Source organism: Myotis lucifugus, unplaced genomic scaffold, assembly GCF_000147115.1.
Source record: "Myotis lucifugus unplaced genomic scaffold, Myoluc2.0 scaffold_117, whole genome shotgun sequence".
NCBI lineage: Eukaryota > Metazoa > Chordata > Mammalia > Chiroptera > Vespertilionidae > Myotis > Myotis lucifugus.
The window spans coordinates 1,644,236-1,651,343 of NW_005871165.1; the positions used below are offsets into that span (position 1 = coordinate 1,644,236).

Genomic DNA, 7,108 nt, shown 5'->3' on the forward strand with positions numbered 1-7,108 from the left:
CTTTAATTCTAATTCCAATATCACCAGTACCCAGCTTGTTGCCTGGCACATAATAGGTGTCCAATGCTTATGATGGAATTAATGAATAACTTCTTCCTGGACCACTTGTCTTTAATGTGGGGAAAGCAACCTTTCCACCATGTGAGAACTACTTGGAGGGCAAAGTATGCAGTGGAGATAGATACGGGTCTAACTAGCAATGTCAGATTTCATCTGAAGGTGTCTTACAGAGAGCCTGTGGTCTTGATACCTCAGGCCAGTCTCTAAAGCCAGTCTTTCATTGTTCTGATCCTTCTATCTTTGACTAATGCAGAGGACTCTGTTTCCTCATCAAGCTCATCCTCTTTTTGACTATGAAGCTCGGGCACCCTGGCACCAAGCCCACCAACACAGTGGCTTCCTCTGGTATCTCAATGCCTCCTCCAAGCTCTGGCATAGCGGCCCCCAGATGACTGCTGGACCAGGTTTGTCCTGGTCCCTGGCTTGCTCCTGTCCTTCCCTGGTGGCCTTCTCTTCTGCCTTCCTAAAGCTTGCCCCTTTCTGCTCTGTTAATGCTGCCTTGATGAAATAAGGCAGCATTACCTGTTTGCTAAATAATTTCCGGTTGCTTTACCTCTATGATTTCTAAGCAAGTGAGTGGGGAAGTTACTGCTCTTATTAAAACACCGTGGGCTGTGTCCCTGGGTCGTATGACAGACTCTGGTTTAGCAGGTGGCAGCATTTTTACCCACTTTGTCCACTAAAGTACTGAGAACAAAAATAGTTTCTATGTTCAGTTAACCTTACAACAAACATCATGAGAGGATCTGGAGCAATAAACAATAGCTTCACGACTTCTCAGCATCTTGATCTGCCTTCCAATCTTGCCCCTGTCACCTGCCACCAGCGTGCATTCCAGTTTGTTAATGTCCCTCTCAAAAGTGCTTCTCAGAGCAGAGCCCCATACTCCAAACGAGCTCTGCATGATGCAAAGGTCAGGAGGGCCATTGCTACCCTTGCCCAGGATGCTGCAAATTGTCCCACTCAATCCAGGGTCACTTGGGATAGCAACTAGCTGAGCCCGTTAAAATCCCAGAACTGTGTCCTCTCCTCCTCAGCCACCCTGTCTCTTTGTCTGGCTGTGCCTTGGAAAACTTGATGTAAGAAAATGTGCAGAAAAAAAAATTGCTAAAGGATCTTTTAAATAAATCATTCTCTAAGTACACCTAAATATTTCCATGTATTCCCTTATTTATTCAAACACCTTCTATATTCCAGGTCTTATTCTAGGCACAAAGGTGCTAAACAAGATGCCAGCTCCAGGCAGAAGAGGAAATAAACATTGTTATATGCATTCTCTGGGCCAACCACTTTGCTCTTATGCTTCTATTGAATCCTCACATGACTCTCTGAGGTGGTGGGAGAAGTTCCATAATTTGTTCAAGGACCTGGGCTCAGGCTTGTGCCTCCTCATATCAGTCAGGATAACTTAGGTCCTGCAGAGATATCAGCCAAACACCAAGGCTTGGAGGCTTCAAAATAACAAAGGTGATGCTATGTGAGTTGAGGATTCTCTTCCATGTTGTCCTCACTTATGGGCTGCGTCTGAAGGTGACTCCATGTCCTTGTTGCTATAATTATGGGAGGAGAAAGGGAAAAGACTGGTGAAGCAAATCACAGGTAGGTTTCTAAATTTTCTTCCTGGAAGTAGCCACGTCACTCACACTTTCATTTTCTTGAACAAAACAAGTTACATGGACACCCCTAACTTCAGGGGGCAGAGAGGTGAAAATTTGTGCCTAGAAGAATTAGAAACACTTAATGAGCATCCTAATGAATACCACAGGCTCCAAAGCTCAAGTTCTTTTCCACCACACTATGCTCAAAACTAGTGAGAAGATTCACTACCTTCAAAGAGGCTAGTGGCAGGGAAGCATAAATCCAGAGAGTTAAAAGCCACTACCAATGGAAGATCCAAATCAGGAATAAAGATAAGTTATCCTTGGAATATGCATGAACATCAGTAAGAAATGGGATCCTTTGGACACAAGTCAGATACACCCACTAAATTTACAAGCACCTATAGAATATACACCAGAAATGAGACCCTGCTATCATGAGGTATTTTAGGAGTTTAATAACTAGGACTTGTTATATGATATCCAACTTCTGGCTCAAATTTATATCATGACAAGGTTTTTTAATATAAAGAAAGAGCCTGCCACCTCTCTTTAGTTCTTTCCCTTGCGCTTTCACTGTAGCTGAGAGCACTGGGGACTGGGGTTGATTTGCATTTGTTGCTGAAATAATATCCTAGCAATTAGCTGTAAATTTGAAAGTGATAAATATGCATAAGAAAGCCAAGCTTTGGAGGACTGCATAGTGCCTCTCCTCACCCCCTCATCCCCCGCCCAACGCAACACACACGCACACTCACACAGATAGAGAGAAGCCATTAGCAGGGCTGCACAGTTATGGAAATCTTTGTAAGAATCTAGGACTCAAGATAAAACCTCACCCTTTCCTGGGCATAAATGTTGACTCACAGGTGGTCCAAATGAGATCATTATGCACTACATCAGGTAGCATCACATAACATTTGTCTAATAGCATCAGGCTTAGTCATGGAGCAGCTAGTTACGTAAATCAGATCCAAATATCACAGAAGAGCTCTCCTAGGCCATCCTCATTTTGAAATGTGTGTGTGTGTGTGTGTGTGTGTGCACGCACGCGCGCATGTGTGCGCGCCCGGATGATGCCCCCCCCCCCCCCACACACACACACACGGTATTTATGCTCTCTTCAAGTTAGGGAGAAGGTTTTGCAATCTGAAATTGCTTGTGAGTTTAAATCCCAAGATTGCAAAATGATGTAACTACCTAGTAATGTGTCCTACCACCTGGTAAACATGGTCAAACCATTTCCATCAATGGACTTGAACTTACTAGACTGTTTTCCAGTACCAGCTTCTCCAAGATGCACCAGAATAAAGGGGCTTATTTGTCTTTTAAAGAAATATCACCCATCAGTTTGCTTATACTGAGTAGAGGTTGTCTGGTTGGTAATGAATGCATCTCTGAGCTGTTGTCTACAGTAGTCATTTGATGTTTGTTCTGATATGCACTTATTTTAATATTATTTTACATCTCAGAGAATCAAAAAGACAAGCATATTGATATAAATATACACATATGTTCTGTATTCCAAACACAAACACTAAAGGTTTTTCAATCTTTAATTATTTTTTTAATTTTCTAAAATATTCAGTGTTTAGCTCTGGGAATGGCTATTATCCTTCATTTATGTGAATTACCAGAATGAATAACCATGATGCAATATCAACTTGACATTCAACAAATACTAACTGAGCACTTAATATGTGCCAGGCACTGACCAAGGTGCTAAATATGCTATGAACAACTATTTAGGCTTATTCAGACTTAGTTTATCCCAAGTAAGGTATTTTGTTTACTGTTTAATGATGTATTAAAAATTCATTCACTTAAAATAAATTAAGACATCTCCAAATCAGATTATTCTGTGTTTTTATGCATGTTAGTGTCAGATATAATGAATGAGATGTGGATTTATGAAGAGCATGCTAAGAAAGAAAGCAAGTTCATTACCTTTATTCATTTTCTTAAATGGGAAACCATGTCTACAGCAATTTTCCTAATAGATTATTTCTTTTCACTGTCACTTCCTATTAAGAATGGCCCCAGGCATTCCAAGGGCACAAGCCTCAACTCCCTTTTCTGGAATTCCAGCCTCCCCATCTCTTACTGATTTAATTTCTTGCTGTTTTCTGGCATGGATTCTCTATTAAGGTCACATTGTTCCTCTTCTGCTCCCCTACATATGACCTGCTTATTGGTCCAGCATCTCAAACACATTTACTGAGGTTCTAAGAAGGGGCTTGGAGGTGAATAGGAGGCATTTTCTGTTTTAAAGGAGTTCACAGTCTAGGGGTAAGATGGGGAGACAGGCCCACAATCAGATCATCACAAGTCACACAGTGTACTTGGAGACCCTGAGGAGGGAGGGATTGTGTGTGTGTATGAGGGTAGGGTGTTGAGGGAGAGGTCAAGGACAATGTCACAGCTGGGAGTCTGGTGGAGCTGACCATTGGACATTTGCCAAGTGACCAAGTGGGAAAAGGGTATTTTGGGCAGAGGGAACATTCTGTTCGAAGGAATGCTGTATTAGCTCATGCTGCTCCTCTTGCCACACTCTTCCCTCTTGTCTGTGTCTTTAAAATCCAATTCTGTCATATTCCTGGGCTAGCTGCATTCATGCTTAACACTGGGAGGAAGCCTAGAGATCAGACAACCCAATTCCCTCATTTCAGAGATGAAATCTGCGGTGTAAAGTGTTACATTGTGGATCATACTTTGATCAAATGTGTTCATTTACTTGACACATACGTATGGAGCACCGACTGTGTATAAGACAGTGGGGTGTACAAAACAAATTGAATCTGTTTTTCCCCACAAGAATTTAGTTCTCATTAGAAATGTATGGTCTGGAGATTAAGAACACTTTGGTGTTAGACAGACCTGAGTTTGAAGCCTGACCCTGTGGCATTGTGCTGCTGACCATGGACTACTCATCCTTACTGAAACAAAGCTTCCCCCTGTATACAATGAGGATAACAATGGACCTTCTTCATAGGTTTGTTATGAGAATTCAATGCAATAACATTTGCAGAGCACTAGCACTCAATAAATCTTAGTGATGAGTAGTATAGCCTTACTACAATATAGGAAAATTGAGTGATGACACTGAGTAGGTACTCAATTAAAAAAGAGCTGCATGATTAATTCATTAAACTTTTAATTCCAAGGTCTTTACCTGATCAAAAATTAACATATAGTTCCTTGACAATCTGGGTTCCTCAAAGCTTTGTGTCAGGCTAGATTAAAATGGAGATTTTTTTTACTCCCTAAGGTCCAGTAACCTCTTGCAATATAATGAATCCTAATTACTCCATTAGTATCATGCAATTTTTAAAATTGGTCGGTCTGAGCAGCATCCTAAAAACCAGCTGTTCGATCAGAGAAGAGCTCCTTCCTGCGCTTATGGGTTACACCCATTTAGCCATTTATACTCTGTCTCGTGTCATTTGTGCTCCACAGGGATTGTGAGACCGTCTCCTGTCCTCTGGAACATTGTCAGGAAGAAGAAAAGAAGAACGAGAATTAAGGAGGGAAGACACAGGAGACAGATTGTGATTGTGCTTAAGAGGAAACTTCTGAACAGCGAAAGACCTCCATAAAGGGAAGAACAACCTTCCGAGTAGTGGGGCTCATGGCTGCAGGGGTTCTGGACGATGTAAGGTCAGCCCTCCTTGTTCTGCAGGAGAGGCATGAGAAGTGGCTGGGAGGGAGCTTAGCAGTGCTCCCTCCAATAATAAGCTTCTATGACCCTATTAAGCCATTCAAGCAAATATTTATTGATCACCTATTATGCATTAAGTCCCCACTTAGAGTGCTAACTAGACAGCACTACGAAAAGCAATGTCCCTATCCATACGGAGATGACATTCTAGGTGCCACACGCTGAGGTATCGCAGTGCCTGAACTGAATCTCTCCTGTAGGTACAGAGATATGGATTGCCAGGCATGAGAAGATGAATCTTCATTAATGTATCCCACTCCCTCACCCCTGTGAAAACTGGGCAAGAGAAGTAACTCGGGGGACTATGCAGGTAGTAAATAAAGGACAACTGTAACTGCTGGAGCTGAACCCACCCCAACCACAGCGGTAATGCTCAGATCATCAACATCCTCCGAGATAAAGTTACCAGCCGTGACTTCATCACTTGCCTGTTTTTATTTTATGTGCTGCACAGTCGAACCCCAACCTTTGACTCTCTCTGTAACCATCCCTCGTTTGAGTTTGGGTTTAAACAGCTGCCCAGCCCGTCAGCGCATCAGTGTGGCCGAGCAATAACTCATGCAAAGACATTTAAGAGCTCGCAAGTCCTCAGTAGACTAAAGCAGAGAAAAACAAGCTTCCATAGCAACAACATGTCACTCTAAATCACTATTGCTGTTTCGTGAACAAAGTGAGGATTGAAATAGAAAATGTGGCAGGGAGTGGGGTCAGCTCAGCAGATAGGATCAACTGTTTTCTGGGAATTCGATCACCTTGGTGAGAGAGACAATATGCTCATTTTAATCTGCTAAGCAGTTTAATTCTGAAGCTACAAAACTTATCATTATTTGTAACTTTCTCTGTCACTGAAAAAAGGTTTTTATTCCTCTCTCTCTCTTTGACAGACAACTGTTTAGTTTTTATTTCATAATCATAAACTTAACTCTGCAATCCAGCTAGACTGAGAAGGGGGTAAGGAAATTATGGAACCCAATGAACTGTGGCAAGAGCACAAAGATTATTGAACATTCCAAGCAAATCGGGGTGAAGGGGTGCTCTCCTGAGCTACAGAAGGAATGGCCTGGTAGTAAAGATAAAACACAAGTCAAATTTATTAGAGTTGCCCACAGTCAGCAAAGGTGATCTTCTTGCTGGTCTTGCCATTCCTGGACCCAGAGAACTCCATGGCTGTCACTATATCCAGGCCTTCTGTCACCTGGCCGAAGACCACATGCTTGCCACCCACCCACTCAGGCTTGGCAGAGCAGATGAGAAACTAGGAACCACTTGTGTTGGGTCCAGCATTGGCCATGGACAAGATGCCAGGACCTGTATGTTTCAGGATGAAGTTCTCATCTTCAAATTTCTCCCCATGGATGGACTTGCCGCCTGTGCCATTATGGCGTGTGAAGTCACCACCCGGCACATAAATATTCCTTTCTCTTGTTCTTTGCATCCAGCTCTGCTGGAGACAGCCGGCAGGGACTCGGAGTCGGGGTGAAGGAGCTGGAAGGCCGCAACTGAAAACCTCTGCTGATTCCATCAAGGCTTTGCTTGCTATGATAAACATTCCAGCAGCCAGAAAGTAGCTAGTAAACACTGCAGGGACTGGGCCGGGGACTTACCTCATTGTGGGAGGTAAGTCCACTTACGTTTAAAAAATGAAAATGTACGCAAAAGAGCTCTCATGTATGTGAAAGCTTGGAGTGAGCTGCATGGGCTCCCTGAGGCCTCCGACCACAAACACGGCTTA

The 7,108-nt window shown here is 42.8% G+C and overlaps 1 pseudogene; it reads right to left on the bottom strand.

The window, feature by feature from the left end:
- Positions 1-6,445: 6,445 nt before the first annotated feature.
- Positions 6,446-6,898, bottom strand: LOC106697922 (annotated as a pseudogene).
- Positions 6,899-7,108: the final 210 nt, after the last annotated feature.